Source organism: Lygodium microphyllum, chromosome 3, assembly GCF_053477565.2.
Source record: "Lygodium microphyllum isolate KBCC chromosome 3, Lygodium_microphyllum_v1.1.10, whole genome shotgun sequence".
In the NCBI taxonomy this organism is placed as follows: domain Eukaryota; kingdom Viridiplantae; phylum Streptophyta; class Polypodiopsida; order Schizaeales; family Lygodiaceae; genus Lygodium; species Lygodium microphyllum.
In genome coordinates this window covers 43,219,137-43,237,129 of record NC_141137.1, presented here as the reverse complement: position 1 = coordinate 43,237,129, position 17,993 = coordinate 43,219,137, and the positions used below count along the sequence as shown (strand labels likewise).

The 17,993-nt window shown below is 37.9% G+C and overlaps 1 pseudogene; it reads left to right on the top strand.

The window, feature by feature from the left end:
- The first annotated feature begins 1,136 nt into the window (after window positions 1-1,136).
- Window positions 1,137-1,625, top strand: LOC148038276 (putative pentatricopeptide repeat-containing protein At3g28640 pseudogene; annotated as a pseudogene).
- The last annotated feature ends 16,368 nt before the right edge of the window (window positions 1,626-17,993 follow it).

The following is a 17,993-nucleotide window of genomic DNA, read 5'->3' as shown; positions in this document are numbered from 1 at the left end:
TCGTGGTGAATTGGATGTAGATGAAGCTAGGGAGTTTTTCTCTCAGCTAGGAATCAAGTTGGCTCTAACTACAGCATATAATCCAGAGGGAAATGGAAAGACTGAAAGAGGGCATCCGCCGATAGTGAAAGCATTAGCAAAAGTATGCAGAGAACGGATTGGAGAATGGCCGAGACTTCTACCATTTGCTTTATGGGCTGATCGTACGACTCATAGTGTTACCACAGGATATATGCCTGCAGAGTTGATGTATGGTCAGAAACCTGTTATGTCGATTGAGACTTGTGCTTTGACTTGGTCAGTTTTACCTTGGCAGGAGGATTTGATGAGAGAGGAGCTCTTAGCTCTTCAGATTCGACAGTTGGAGAGGAGACCAGAGGATATTCAGCTAGCTATTGACAGGTTGAAGGTTGCTAGACTAAGGAATAAGGACAGGTTTGACAGCAGGCATCGTTTGCAGCCTAGAGCAATAGAAGAGGGAGATTGGGTATTGATCTTTGATAGCAGCCTTGAAAATCAGCATACTGCACTTTGGAAGATGGTGAAAAGATGGTTTGGGCCGTACATAGTCAGACATGTCTTTGATAATGCAACACATGAGCTGACAGAATTGGATGGGACAATGCTTAGAGTGAGTATTGCTAGAAAAAGAATCAAGATTTTCAAGAAAAGAGATGATGAGGATTATGCATTGGAAGAATTTTCAAGAGAAGAGCAACGACAAGAAACTTCAACGGAAGAGATAGATGACATGACAGATAATCTTGTTGATCTACCGGAAATGCATAATGAAGAGATTGATCTGTTTGTGGATCTTGATGATAATGATCATGGGTAGTTGGCCCATCCGGAGGATGCGCAGGATTAGAGGGGGTGGATGTCGTATTGCTGCGCATTCGAGGTGTGAAAACCACCCAAAAGTTGTGTGTGTGATTTGATACTTTGTACATACTTAGTTGTTATGTTTGCTCTTTCATTCTATGCCGAAGACGGAGAAAAACAAGGAGTTTTGGTAGACTGGTAACTCGAGATGCAATCTCATGGGCTACACTTATTTCAAGATATGTTGATTATGGGCTTTGTGAGGAAGTACTAAACTAATTCCAAGAGATGCAAGTCGAAGTACATTGGTGGATATGTATGGCAAATGTGGCTTGCTTGTAAAAGCACAATATGTGTTTGACAAGCTTCCTTTCCGGAATGTGGTCTCTTGGAGTGCACTAATTGAAGGTTATACACCACACGGGCATGGTGAAGAAGCACTGAAGCGTTTTGAGTGGATGAAACTTGATGGGGTATCTCCAAATGCAGTAACCTTTCGTTGCATTTTGAAAGCTTGTGGCAGCACAGGAGCCACAGAAAAGGTTGGGGAAATTCATACTGAGATTGCTATGAAGGGGTTGCTAGAAAAAGATGTGGCTGTTGGCACGGCATTGGTTGATGTATATGTCAAAAGTGGCTTGCTTGTAAGAGCACAAGATGTGTTTGAAAAGTTTCCACTTCGTAATGTAGTGTTGTGGAGTGTATTAATTGCAGGCTATAGCCAATATGGACATGGTAGCCAAGCACTTAAATGTTTTGAGCGAATGCAACTAGAGGTCTCTGGACGGTGTCACCTTTGTTAGCATCTTGAAAGCTTGTGTTAGCATAGAAGCTAAAGACAAGGGCCACTAATCCTGTCGAAAGGTAAAGAAAAGAGTGGCTAAAAACAAGGGAGGGAAAAAACAGATTAAAAAAAAAAAACAGGGAAGATTCGACAGATTACAAAAAGGAAGGAAGAAAGCATGGAGGGCGACGCGAATTGGGGGGAGAAGGGAAGGAAACGCAGGAATCACAGGGCATGATCGTTGATGATGAAATCAATATAGCACTTGTCAGACGGTTGCGAAAGAGTGTGCGATTACATGCAATTGTTGATGCATGCCTCATTCAAGGTTGCCGGCCTGGTGATTCGCTTGTTTTCCACTACTCAGGTCATGGGTCACAACAGAGGAATTATAGTGGTGAGGAAGTTGATGGATTTTATGAGACCATTTTACCTATGGAATTTGAAACACAGGGGACATTCCTCCAGGCATACGCAAGCATAAGGGAAGAAGCCGTTTCCAGGAAATGAGCTTTGCCTCATCGAATTTCTGAGTCTGAATCTCCCTAAGAAGCATATCCGGCCAGAGAGACAATTCAAGAGCAGAGCTAGGCTGAAGGAGAATGACATTCGGTTGCTTTTGCAAAGCCTATTAAAGAATGCTCCATGGCGGCTCTGTTCTCTTCCCGCCAGCTCCTGCCGTATCATCAGATGAAAGAAGGCTACAATCTCCTGGTCATATGAGAGTTTCTGACAGAAAGCTGGCCATCCGTGGTGTCTTCAATCCTGCCATTCCTGAGCAGCCTCCTGCTCCCCCTCCATTGTCAAAGCCTGACTCCGTGTGGGATCCAAGGCCGGCCAGTGCTCCAAGCGGTGCTAGTAATGCAGGGTCGAGTGTGCATACCAAAGAGTGGAGGGTCTATGTCAACGGGCGCAGGTTGAAACACTGTCCAAAACGATTAACACCACCGCATCGAGATGAATAAAAAGGTACACAGGATTGGGGCGCAGGTGGAAAAAATGGACATATTGTCTACCAAAAGCTCGAGGGAATCTGTGGAGTTGCAGAGATTGGACAATCAAATCGTTACTCCAGCTATTACAGTGGATTTTGCAGTTGCTTGTTTGGGATAGAAAATCTGATCGATGCATATGGTTATCCTTGATTCCTGTGGATTGGGTGAAACAGTTTATTGAAGTTGATCCTGAAGATCGTCGTTGGGTGTGTCAAACCTGAAGAAATCCTGCCTTATAGGGCATCTAAGGCTTTTGCAAACGTGCTGGTTCAAAGGCACAAACAAGCATAGGAAGGCCTGTTGTACCAAAGGCTGTTGTTCATGCAGTGGTTGAAGAGCAGCATTTGGATGCCAAAGTTATCATTTTCAAAAAAGAAATGGAGGAAAAATAATCGTAGGCATAGAAGGCATCGACAGAAACTGAACCGCCTGCACATACTTGACATTAGAGGACTTGGAGAGACTCGAAACACAAGAATTGGGGCTTTACAGCCATCATAATTTATGTTCTGATCAGTAGCGCAGTGACATGTCTACTTACAACGCCAATTGATTTGTATGGAGGCCCAATAAAGTTTAAATATGATTGCTTACATGGAGCAATTTTTGTTGCAATTTAAATTTAAAAAAAAGGGGTTTCCAAAAGCTTGCTGTTGTATTCTACTAAAACCATTCATAATTCTTTCTTGAATGTACACCCACAACCATAAAACAGAGTCGTCCAGAACTTGTTGCTGTGTGGAAAATTGGATAATAGGATTATTCACATGATGGATCTTCTATCTTGAAATTTATCAAGGACTTCTGAAGTTGCGACATTGCTTTCGAAACCCTTCGACTTCGGTATTGTATGCCTTAGTGGAGGAACTTTTAAATTTGACTCTATTTTGTGTGTTCTAAAATGGGCTCCACATTGTAACTACTATGTGGTCTATTTTTTGTATAACATTGATGGCTCTCCATCTTTTTATCTTTCCCTATTATTCATTTCAAGCTTTAAGTTTTTCCAACCTCACTTATGATTTGAAAAGTTGTGTGAAAGTAATTCACTCAATTCTTATGCAAGAGTTACAGGCTGTGGGGGAACCAATACAAGTCACAATATCGGGCCCCCTTAGTCTAATGGAGAGGACTAAAAGGGAACTTGGGTAACTTCCAAGTTAGCCCATAAAAACAGCTTTACAAAGCAGATGCAAAAACATTCAACTTAATGACTATCACTAAAAGAGTATTAAGCTAACTTCCAAGTTATGGAGTTTTTAATCTATTGAGTGCTTTGCAATTTACCATGTTTTTTGACTATGTAGATAGGAACTTAAGACCTTATCATATGATTCCAAGCATCCTTCAATTATGGGTTGAATCCTTCCCTTTCTAGAGAGGAGGTGCTGAACCTAAACAGAGACTAGCTTCCATTTCTTTCTCCAACTAAATTGATCCTTCTTAGATGGACTTCCTAGGAACCTCACATTCCAAGAGATCATAGAGATTAGCTTTCGTTATTTACTAGAATTTCTTCAAACTATTTTGATAGAAAAAGATATAGATAATTATGTTAGGCTTTATATTTGCAAGCGTAATCACTATGTAAAGGGGGCCATTAAAGTTTTTTGTTGTTATATTAGGTAAATAATCTTGCTTTTGCTCGCATTAGTCACAACCCTAGATAGCTTTAGAAAACTTTCATACACTTTCATCAAATACATCGACTAGTTGCTTCTCTACTTGCACAATATTGGTAAGTTATTGTTGGTAGCAAAGAATTGGGAGACCAAGTGTCTTCTTACTCCATGTTGCACCTTCAAATCCAAATTCCTAAGCAAAGGGTTGGTGATTATGGTGGCAAAGATTAATGGGACCATGGGACACCCTTTGGCATCGACATCTTTACCTCAAATGGACCTAAGCATAGACCATTTACAAATACATTCCAAAGAGATTGAAACATCCCTATATAAATTCCACGATTCCTCCTCCATCATCTATCATAGTGATGAACTCTTGTTGCTTATTTTGCTTCATCAATTCATAAAATTAATTGGTTGAAGAACCAGCCCCATAAGATACCATTTCCCTCAGACTAAATTTTGGCAACTTCACCTTTATGTTTTTGCAAATCCTCCATGTAATACTCCACTTCTTTGAGAAGTTGATAAAACATCCCATTAGTATAACACTTAGAAAGAATCGTAATAATATAGTACTCCTTGCATTGCTAACTACTAACATGCAACCCTCTTTGAATCCAATCCTGATCCTTGCCATACATCTTGGTAATCTAAGTTATGATAGCTATGGATCTCATCTAGTTCTATGTTGGATTAGCCATTGGATTGTTGGTTTGTTTCCAAATATCCTTCAGCTATAGGTTGAATCCTTCCCTTTCTAGAAAGGAGGTGTTGAAAGAGAGGGGCTTCCATTTCTTTCTGCCACTAAACATATCCTCTTGGATGGACTTCCTAGGCACCTCACAGTCCAAGAGATCATAGTGAGCCAGCTAATTAACATTATATCTTTTTTCGAACCTCCATAATCCAAAATAGCAAAATAGCCTTGTCAATAAAACATTTGCAAGAATCTTTTAAAGGGAAAGCTTTTATTTCTTACCTCCATTAGACTTCAAAGATTTTGGTGGTTGAAATTATTTCTTTCCATCCCGCTTTACCTTCAGCATCTCTAGGATCACGACTGATGATTAGGTTGCTCCTTAGGTTCCTCCTTTTTAGGCTTGTTTGTTTTCTTGAATTTACCCTTCTCAACCTATGTTTTTTCCTTTTTGCTTCTTTTGAAGTTCTTCCTTATCTCCACTATTTTCTCCTTTGTTTCTTCTTATCTCAATTCCTTTTTGGGCATTCCTTTGCAAAGCACCCATCTTCTTTGCATTTGAAGCATGTATCCAAGAAGAGGGAGAATTTGACATCGACCAAAAACTCAATCCCATTAGGATCAAAAATCTAGAGCATCTCAAGGATCTTCTTCCTCTTATCCCAAAGTACGAGAGGCCACTTGCTCCACTAGTTGATATTATACAGAGCACTCTACCTAGCACTTCTACTAGCACATTAACTTCTCCATCTTGCAAAGTAGGAAGTCCATGAAAACTAGCCCATATTAGGCATTCAATTTGCAAAACCTCCTCAGGAATAAAATCATGATGCCATGGAAGCATGTAAACAAGGCTCACTTTAACCCAAACAAGTGAACCCAAAACCCAATCTCTTTTTGCTTTAGATGAAAGCAAGACCCAAAAGAAGTCTAATGGCAAGCAAAACAATGTGAGCACCACTTTGATCCATAGGTGAGCCAAAACAATCTAGCAAACTCATCCTCAAGGGGGACCTTCCCTTAAAATACATGTACATGTTGCATAGAGAATACTTAGCATTGCTTTGCCGAATGCATGGAAACAAGGATACCACTCATGCACATAGCACTTGCTCCCCAAATTCTATTGTGACTCTCTTTTAATTCTCATTGAAATATATTTGGTCACCCCACATCTTCTTCTCTAGCTCTTCCATGTTCATGCTAGCAATGACAATGTTAGCATAATCCATATCCATCCTGTTGTCTTGCTTCTATTGCTTTATGTTTATACTGTGTGTTCCATCATCTCTTTCTCCTTGTTCACCCCCTGAATATGCTACATGCATGAAAGTGGGAGTATATGCCGCATGTTGGTAGGAAATGTTACTTTTTTAATGAACTTAATACAGCTACCCTAGTTAATTGACCATGTGCCATGACTATCCATTGGGAGTTCCCCTCTTCAAGTTTCCGCATATTCAAGAGGTTCTATGTCTTTCATTTAAGGAAAAGGCTATTACAATTTGAACTGTTTCTATTATGCTAATGGATGGATATGCTCCTTGTTTGTAAGGGGCTCAAATAGCTTTTGATAACTATTTGTGCTTGTATGGATGCTAGGTATATCCCACACTTCAGGGGGGATTTGAGGGGAATTTCAAGATTTAGAGCCATGGCATTGAGTTGAATTGAATGAGATTTTTCTTTGTTTTAATGTCACAAGAAAAAAAATTATATTGATAAAAATGATATTTTATTTGTGGATGTGTAAACTATTTGTGCTATGTAAGTAAGAATTAAAAGTTATCAAAATGCACAAATGTATCTTATAGCACATGTAGATTTTGGATGCATACAAACATATCCATTACAATGTATTGACATTGTCTTATTTGAGATTAACTACATGGTTGATGGTTAGGCCTATCGATTGTGATGTGTATTACTTAACATGACTATATAAGCATGACTATGTTAGATGTTCTATACAAATTTGTTTTGATTTACTGTGCATGCACATTATCCTATGATCCATAGCTTCATAATTTTATCCAATAAACATGGTTATATTAGGTGATATATAGAAATTTTCCTTGCTTTACCATATAGACACTTATTTTACTAGTTATAGCTTCAAATCTATCTAGTAAAATTAAAAACCTAGTTCCAATTTAAAAAACCCTAGTTACTAACTAGAAAAAATTGTGTATTTACTAGATATAAGGCTATCTACCATGTTCTTAGCACAAAAAGCATGCTTTTCTTTTAGCTCTCTTATTTTTTCTCAAAAGATAAATTCAAAATTTTTCCAATCTTAATTTGTTCTTCTTTTCCTCTTGTGTTTTCCTTTTATTATGATGCACTTTCAATGTTCCATTGAGAATTTGCAAGAGCTTCTACATTGTTTGAATTATTTCACCTACCTTTGAGATTGGTGAGAATTTGATATGCTCCCATCGATACTTTTCTATGGAATTTTTCAACTTCAAACCCTAATAAAATGAGGATTTCTTTGTTTTGGAGCACTAGTTCTTTGTAAAGGTAATATACTTCCACCCTTGTAAGGCTATTTAGGTGTAGCCTTCTTGTTATTCAAGTCACCTCATAGTGAACCTTAAAGTAGCTTCCCATTTATCATGTTGCAAGCTTCCACATAGAGCTAGCTACAATAGTTGGCAATCACTAGAATCCTTGGTACTTATATTTTTGTGTTAAGACATGAAGTTTATAAGTTTAGTGCTAGTTTGAAAGGTGATAATATTTCATCATATAACTAGCAATGTAGTTTGCTTTATTTTCTATAGCCACATGTTTTGGGCAATGCAATTTAGCTTTTTCTCAATATGGCTACACACTTTGCCTTGGTGGTTCTTTTTTTCCATGTGCACTTCCATGACCAATATGGTCATGCACTTGGTAATGTGCTTTCCTTTTTAATATGGCTATCTAATTTTCATGATGGGGTATATAGGATTGTGTGGTTTTCTTGCCATGCACTTTGAATGTTTACTCTTGTTGCTCATTTGGATAGTAGGGAATATGATGTTAGTGTGTGGAGTTTCTATTTAATCCACTGGTGCAATATGCTTTTTTCTCACTAATATAATCATGAGCTTTGCAATACGATGGATGTCATGGCCATGATATATGCTTGGTCAATGTGGCCATGTACTTTGCTCAACATTGTAAGTGCTATTGTTGCTAAATGCAATGACTCTGTTGTTGGGGCCACACAGTTTGTGTTATTCATGTGTGTACTAAACATCTTTCTTTTAATTTTCTTTTTTGTTATTGTGATTACCTTTCAACAATTGTGGTCTTGCTTTTGTGTGAATGTGAAAAGCTTAGCTGTGGAGTAAGTATTATACAAATGTAAATGTCTAATCAATGAATATTTATTTACTAATTATACCTAGAAAAATCATGAGTTCCAAGTTAACTTGATAGAATATCTATAATTCCCTAGTTAGAGGATAGTACTTGCTAGTTATGACTAGTAAAAAGTAAAATTTTCTAATTAGGTTGATATTATTACTAGTTATACAATAACTTGCTAGATAATGTTGCTAGATAGGGCTTCAATTTTCTAGATACTATCTAGGAAAAGGATGTTACTAGTTAGAAGAGACTAGCGATGGGAAAATTATCTAGTTATAACTAGAAAATTCTACATTCTTCCTAGTTTGGTTAGTAATCTTCCTAGTTATAATGTGAACTTTCTATATAGTAAGTGGTTTAGAGTTTCTTGTGACCTTTTTCCTTACCTTCTCGAAACAAACATTATCAACTTGAATTGAGAAATAGAGAATTGTGATAAACATCATCTTTATCTTATCCTCATTGTACCTTTAATTCCCTATTACATAAAAGTAGGGAATCACATCCTTATAATTCCTTATGTAGGGATTTTCAAAGGAATGTGGGGAATGCTCTATATTCCCTATTATAAGATGTAGGGAACGTAGGGACTTTCAAAGGAATGTAGGGAATGCTCTATATTCCCTATTATAAGATGTAGGGAATGCAATTTCCTAGTTATAGATGGGGAATACGTACTTGTCTACATAGGAAATATTGGAGAATTTCCTATATTTCACCAAATTGCCTATGTGGGGAACGATTGAATGTTCCTTGTGCATACTCCAGCGAAGTTCCACAGCCTAGTCCTCTTTCGATCAAACTACTATTGCCACTGTGACCTCTGCGCAAGGAAGAAAACACCCTGTCAGAGGATGTAGAATTGCGGGGTTATCATGGCTACGATGTGATGAGCTCCGTCTCAAACTAGAATGAGATCTTCCCATAGAAAATTTCTCTCTTTCCGAGCCTCCTATTTTTCTTGCTTTTTCTTCCCCCAGCCGGACAACATGCCTCCCAAAAAAGTGGCCTTCTCCAAACACTGGCCAAATAAGAAGCTCGCTACGCATAATGCGGGAGTTTGATGCACAGTCAATGAAGTTTATCCCCATGGTCAATCCAGTCCCATGTTTTCTTGGCTCTGGTTTCATGCCTCACGTCACCAAGGCTGAGGCATTTCAGCACATACCATCCTTTTGAAATTCAAAAGCTCCTCCTCCGACTCTTCTTCAAGTATGCGCTATTCATTGGTTACTAGTCCCTTTTCTCTAGGAACTCAAATAATTTCGTTGTTCTCTTTCGACTGAATTTTGGATATGGTCTTTCCACTATCATTGCTCTGTTGACACTTCCCTTTCGAGTCTCCAAACACATTCTAAGTTTCAGGATTCATAATTTCTCAACAAAGAGTCCCATGTCCCTCCTACTCAATTCTAGCTGATTCTTTAGATATGCAGGTGTGAGGTAGTGGCGTCCACCAACAAACTCATCACGTTCAAAAAGCTTGGACTTGATGTATGTCTCATCTATGTATGTGTAAGGATCAATAGATTCCCTGTAATCAAATGCAAGAAACCCTGCCTTTGAGTAGACAACCACTTCATTCCTGCTGACAATGCCCTGCTTGAAAGCCTTCTCCCCTAATTTTATCCTCCACCATTATCTGGAGGGCTTTCAGCTCATCCATATGAAGTCTCAAATCCTCAGTGCAATCCAAGAGTGGCAATACGCTAACATAGTCTCTTGTATCTCAACGCTTCTTTGGTAGCAAATCAAGGAATTTTCATCCTGGCCAAGGGCAAGATAAGCACTACCCAAATGCTCCCAAAACATATCAACCATTGGCTGAAGCAGTCCAAATTCCAATAGTACATCCTTCATCTGGTCAAGCATTTGTTGGATAGCTTCTGGATCTTGTAGACCAATAGATAATTGAATCAAAACATCAAGCATTCCAACCTATTCCAACCCTTTTGAACCTTGCTCTAATTGGGCCATCAAGGCCTCATAATTTGCCTCTACAAGAACCATAGCTTTCTCAATGTCTCCTCTCCATGAACTAGAATAATGTAGGTAGTCTCAACTCATTCAGAATCGTACTCGTCTAATTAAAATCTGCATGTGCAGAGACATATCTGAAAGAAAACTGCACTTTTGTGCATCAGCATATCTGGTAGGTTTCCATACTTGGCTTGCATGCCAACTAGAGCATTACAGATAAGTTCCTCTTGCTTCAAACCCCTCTCCACTATACTGCCCACGTAGAACAAAAATGCAAACACAACAACTTAGTATGTACAAAGTAACAAATGTCACACACATAACTTTTTGGTGGATTCTACACCTCGGATGCGCAGCAGCACGACATTGGCACAACATCCACCCCCTCTGAATCGTCATATCCTCCGGTATGTGCCAAAGTCCATGTTGTCACTTGATTCTGAATCCTCCACATTCTCTACAACCATGTCCTTCGCTTCTTCATCTTCCATCTTTTCCTAGGTAGCCCATGTATCATGGCCACTATTTTCTTCCAATTCTTGCAACTCGTAGATAGCAGATTCCCGCCTCTTGAATAATTTCTTTTCCCTCCTAACGAAAGTTTTATGGCTATCCCATCTAGCTCATTTAATGCATAATAGCATTATCAAAAACATGTCTTGCCATATACGGTCCAAACCATCTTTTCGAGACTTTATGCATGGCACTGTGTTGGTGGTTGTCTAAAATACTATCATAAACCAATACCCAATCCCCATCTTGTATCATTGTTGGCCTCAATCTATGTATTTTGTTAAACTGGTTCTTGTTTTGTATCCTTACTGTGCTTAACTTTGTAAGTAGTACCTCTATGTCTTCTAACATTCTTTCCAAGTGTCTAATGCATTAGGTTCAAAAACTCCTCTCGATTCAACTCCTCTTCCCAAGCTAGCACACTCCATGTCACTATCATCTCTTCTATCAACATGATAGATTTTTGACTATACATCGATTTAGTAGGTATATATCCTGTAAAAGCACTATGAGTTGTTCTATTACCCCACAAAGCATAAGGGAGCAATCTGTCCACTATTTTACCTTCTCTCCACATCCTTTTTCCAATGCCTTCCCAATAGGTGGATGACCTCTTTCACTTTTTTCATTTTCTTCAAGGTTATAAGCTGTAGTTAAAGCAAGTTTTATCCCCACCAATCCTAGAAAGAAATCATAAGCTTCATGTGCATCCAGTTCACCCCTATCTGTTGTAATTTTTTCCACATAGCCATACTGACAAAAGATCTCTTCTAAGAGAAAATTACACACTACATTTATTGTCTTATTACGTAGAGATCTCCCGTCCACTTGATTAGTCAAGTCTTCACAGACAAGTACAAGATATCTCATTTGCCAAAGACCTGTACGCATCAAGAATAAATCCACCACAGACTTAAAATGAAGAGACAAAGGATATGTGGGTTGCAATCCATCCCGATGTCTCACAGATGAATACATTTGACATGTTGTACATGTTTTCACAAAGTGAGTAACATCCTTATACATACCCTGCCACCAATATCTTTCTTTGATCTTTGCAAAAGTATCCCAAGCACCTCTATGGCTAACCCATAATCTTTCATGAAATTCTTACATAACGTTTACTTGTGAAGCTCTGTCACCCAAAAATCACAATGGCATACCCTATTTCTTTCTAGCATATTTCGACACGTATCCATCTTTTAAGAAAAACCCATAGGCTTTCCTCTTGATCTTCTTAAACTCCTCATTGGACCACTCATCTCTCTTTGTTAATGTACTAAGGTATTGACTAATTCTTAGCCACTCTCTTGCATATGCTAGTGTTGTAGCAACTCCTCGCATTGCTAAATAGACTTCTACACAAGATAAATAGACAAATAGATAAATAGACTCCTTAGCATATTTGTCTTCTAGAAACACTTCTACACAAGATAAATAACATGTAAAGTCTATTCTCTTTGTTGTCCAAGCTTATGCTAGTGTTGTAGCAACTCCTTGGATTGCTAAAGTCACTCTTACAATATCATTTTCAGTTTCAAGAAATTCATCTTCTTCCTCCTCGTCCATCATCCCATCTTCATTCTAATAGCATGCCCGAGATAGCTTGTTTGCCCCACTAGGTTATCTCTCCTTACAATATGCTGAAATTTAGGGTTCAAAAATTTGTTGTATGTAATCCACCAAAGCATAGCAATGTCTGGGGTAGCACAACTAGTAATCGTACCCAATACTGGCAAACAATCAATCTCAAACAATGACTACACGAGCACCCATAAAATACTCCTTATCACATTTAAGGGCTCTCAAAATTTCCCATAATTCTCTTTTTACCTATGGATACCTTCTTTATTATTCAATCAATACTTTAGGACCCAAGTGAATTGCATATCTTTGTCCTTCTCCTCATCATCTTTCCCAATTGCATATCCAATCTCGATTGGCCTCATATCAATAGTAATAATGATAGGCTTTCCATGTGAATAATCAGCCTTTCTCAATGTAGGAGGAGATTTCAAGAGCTGCTTCAATTTCTTCATTGCTATTTTATGCTTCGTTTCCCAATGAAATCTGTGACCTTTCCTCAAGAGCTTATATAGAGCATCAAATACATGTGCAAAGTGAGGAATTCATATCAAATTGAACACACATGCACCCAAGAATCTACGCACCTCTGATACATTCGTGCATACATCTTACAGTCTATCAATCCCATCTATTTCTACTAGTCAAGGTCTTTTCGCATAAGGGCCCATAAATATGCCCAACAATCACAACCTCTTCAACTCCCAAGACAACTTTTGTCGAGATAGAGTTAAATGCACCTTTTTTAGATGCGTCTAAATCCATTAACAATCCACAATATGGTCTACAATAAATTGTTTGCACTCATGAGCATCCATCTCTTCATTCTTTTCATCCACTATACGCCCTTTGATTGGAACATAATCCAAGAAGGGCATTGTCAATTGTGATATGAAATCCATGAGTACCCTATTCATAGCATTTGTCATATGTGTCACTGACTCTGTTGCACCCTGCGGAGAGTACACATCCATACTAAACCCAAGGGAGTATTCATGGTTGTGATATCCATGCTCTCAACTACAATCTAAAATTGATCATACCCCAAGTAAAGAGCATCCAAAGAATAGATTGCTCTGCCAGCAAAATCCTCTGCAAATTCATCAACCACAATAGGACCTATACCCACATTTCTTATTGTCACTTTTTTCACTAGTTGCATGTCTTGAATAAATCTCAAAGCCCCAATCTTTTTTTGCACAATAAACCAACAATTTAAGTATGGGGCTAAAGAGGCTCCAAGATCTTCATCTGAATCTTTTCATTTAGCAAATCCATTAGCTTTGGCAAGTAAGATTCAGGCACTGGAATAGGCCTCAAGTTTCTTAGTACATGTGGCATAGTAAATATTACCATAGGAGAGACAACATTCAGATCCACACAACCTATTTCAATTGGCTAAAATGCAAATGTTTTTCCATGCCTAGCCAAGTTGGGCATTAAAAAATCTCTTTTAGCAGGCAAAAGAAACCCTTCTACACTAACTTTTTCAATTGTAAACTAATGACCTATATCTTTAGGATCCCGTAAGGTTGTCTGCCTTTACACTTTTTCATATAGACCCTCACTTTTTGGTGGAAGTGGCAAAGCAACTGGTTTCACCCTCTCATCAACTAGTGCTTCAGCTGATTATAATCCTTCCTATTGAGAAAAAAATGCTATAATATCATACATGTCTAAAGAACATATTGACAACACTCTATTTTTAGCCTCATTTTTTGCATGTATAGTTGCTAAAATTTCAACCATAGCATCATTAATATTCAACCCATAAAATATACTTGAAATGCCTTCATTTTGAGCTAACAACCCCAATGCTTTTAGTTCCTTGGTAGCCCATTTCATTGATATGTGTTTAACCTTGCAAATCTCTTTCACAGGCTTAAACCAACATGAATTGTTTGTTGTACACTGAGAATAATCAATAGTAAATACATAGTTCATTCAATCCAGAGATGAGTACATCCTCTGAATAGCACTACTCTAGCCCTGCATTATGTCAATGCTTAATGAAATCTAGGTCATTGAATTCCGTTACACTTCAAGGCTGCTGCTTGTGTCGATGTGGCTGGTGGAGTTAAGGCTGCAAGAACGGATGTTGACACAGGTGGGATGATCAAGTGAGGCAAACTATCGATCTATAGCAAGGTTGTGTATCCTATAAAAGCTCGAGAGCATCAACTGTTGATATCTACATCGATCTTACACTGCCAGTGTGTTTGCAGCAACGATCGGTTGCAATTAATACATGAAGAAATTAAGCGGAATATGATGGAGATAATGATGATGGGCAATAGCTTCTTCGACTTCCTTGTTGCTTCCTCCTCCGTGTTCTTCGCATCCTTCCTGGTCTTGCTCCTGCTGAAGTAGCTTCCACCGTGTTCTTCGCCTCCTTCCTGGTACTCTTGCTCCTGCTTAGCTACTTTGGCATGCTTAACGATAGCATTACTAGTATTGACGATCACAACATGTGGGCTTGTGGCAGGCCGACTGAGTACAGCTCTAATGCCTCTGTCTATAGAAGCAACTGCCACAATATGACAAGTAATCTCTGCGCTCGGTGTCCGCAAACAAGCTTGCGCTTCACAAGCAACTCTAAACGAATTGCTCTATAGGGAAAAAACAAGAATTTGACTAGATAAATTAGAAAATATCTAGCATAAGTCTCAACTAGGAAAAAGTGATGTTTTGGTAAGTATGTTTACAGTAAAACCTTTATTGTATATCTATATTATATTAGAGAAATCATAAGATAGAAATTCGATCGAGTAGTAAAAACTAGAAAGATTGCTAGTTAGCAATTCCATTCGATTTACTACTTAAACAAGTTATTATATAGTAATTCTAATATCATAATTTTGACCTTTAATAAAAACAAATTAATGTAGATTGCATTATATATAGAAAGTAGCACAAGAACTCTTTTCTCGATGATTGACATTATAATTAGATATTTTTTATCTATCTAGTTCTTAGTGATTAATATCAATTAAACATAATCCAAAGGCTTGAAAACTCAAGGACAAATCCTACAACAAAATTGCCAAAGTAACAACTCTAACTCAAACATTTAAGTCTCAATTCATGATATGCACACTATGCTCTAAACATTCTCATCTACCAATTATGACATGAATTGCACTTCACTTTACCTACACTACACCTGTTGCATCATTTTCATACTTCACATCTTATCATCTTACTAGCATTCTCCTACAACTCATTTGCTATGGCCATCAAAGTTTTTGTTCTATTTCTCTTGGCTTTTTCCTTCTTTACTATTTTCATGGCATTTAGCTACATCACATATATAATACTGATAGTAATATATTACTATTACAACTACTATTTACTCTTCAACTCCTGTTTTTCCAAAAGTATGATATGAAAGATTGATAGTCTCTGTTGTAGATTCCCTATTATAGTAAATAATCCTAGTCACTACTAATGCAACCTTAATGTTGCAATAATTTTAATTGCAACTTCGAGCCCTATACACATTGATTCTCCCTCAAAAGAACCCTACTATATATTTGAATAAACCTATTATCATAGCCCAATAGTTCCAAAGACTTGCAAGTGGTTCTCTAGAGACTAGAACCTTCCCTCTTGCATTGCTGGTACTTCATTGCTAGTACAACTACTATTCATTCTTTATCTCATTTATTACTCCTTCAAAAAGGTAACATGAATGAATATGGAAGTCTTTACACGATACTTAAATAGTAGATTAGAGCTTTTGCAAATCTTTGCCACTAAATGAAAAACATTACAAAGCAAACAAAAAGACCTACAACATCTTTGGGGGACTTTTCTACTTCAATATTACCAACCCTATTAAACTCTATTGAATCTCCAAATTTTATTTATGATAGCAACAACATTTGATGTAGGCATAGTACATTTGTGGACCTTTCACATTTTCCTAAGCTTCCCTCTTATTAGTTTTCTAATTCATGAGCAATAGCTACTTGTTCTTACACAAACTACAATAAATGTTTGTACCGCCAATTTTAGCAAAAGAATTGTATGATTTTTAGGCTTGCAATTGCAAAATGATTGCACTAGACATGCTCGTGTAGTTCACATGCAAGCATCCCTAATTTCCACATCATAAACCTTATTAACATATTGTTCTGATCATGGATCTAGTTTTGAAACCTCCATTACTCTTCACCATTCCTAATAACCATAACTCCTGCAATTGTTGTTGTTGCCATTAAACACTTCTTCTACTTCTCATGCCACTACAATAGGCAAAGCATCCTCTTCTCTACCTTCTTGACTGTTAAGCATTTAATACATACTTAAGAGCTTTAGATTTTCTACTTTAGTCTAAGATTGTAGTAGGTCCTATACACTCAAAATCTTGTAGAAATTTTCTCAACCTTTCAAGGGTAACCAGAATTAATGAGATCATTGAGACAAGGAATATATTGTTTGACCTTCACAACCTTCTCTCCTTAGAGGCATATACTTTAATATGTTCTAGAATTTCTCCCCTCCTTCACAACCCTTTGAGCAACATGGAGATAGCTAGCCTATTCATGACACACTATCCCACTATCATCTATATGCTTACGAATGTATATGTATGAATATATACTTATTTGCCCTTCTTAGTTACTCCTATATTGTTGTAAGTTTCACTTTCTTTGTGCTCAATGTATCCATTGATTAGTGTAGTCAAAGAGATTAAATCATGAAATGGAATCTTGTCACATTTCTTTTACTTTTGCAAGCACACCACATGTAGTTTACATGTTCACAAAAGTTGTGTCTACTACAATATTATGACTTATATTAGCCCTAGCCTAGTACAATGTAGGGCAAAAGCAATTAACTGATCAAATGGAATAATTAGCCTAGAGTTTGTGAATATAATCATCTAGTTCGATTCCACTTAAAAGTAAATGTCTCCTCAATGGATATCATTACTTCCATCCATCCGAGACATCATATAGTTATTCACAAACTGGAGCATACTATCATGCAAAAATGTCGGCGCACCACCAATAACAATTGGTCTCTACCAATGTTGTTGTTGCTCAATTATGCAAACTAAATTAGGAAAAATTGTCCATTCAGTAGATATGGGTCTTTTAAAGGCAAGTTCAAACACGTCCAGATACATGCCAGATGTGTCAAAAGCTAATTTGCAGTCCAAAATGTGGACGGAATTAAAACTTGTCCACCACTTATATGGCAAACAGAAACTAAACAACCTTAGAGGTTGATTTTAGAGTAAGCGCGAGCTTGTTTGGAGACGCCTCGTGTGGCAGCTGCTTCCGCAGGCAGAGGCAGTAGAGCTGTACTGAGACGGCCTACCACGAGCCCACATGTTGTGATCGTCAATAGAAATGCTATCATTAAGCATGCCCAAGTAGCTAAGCAAGAGCAAGACCAGGAAGGAGGCGAAGAACACGGAGGACGAAGCAACAAGGAAGAAGAAGCCGCTGCCCATAGTCAGCATCTCCATCATATTCCGCTCAATTGCTTCGTGTGTTAATTGCTACGATCGGTGCTGCAGATGCACTGGCTGTGGAAGATCGGTGTGGATATCAACGGCTGATGCTCTCGGGCTTTTATAGGATACCCGGACTTGCTATTGGATGGATAGTTTCCTTCAC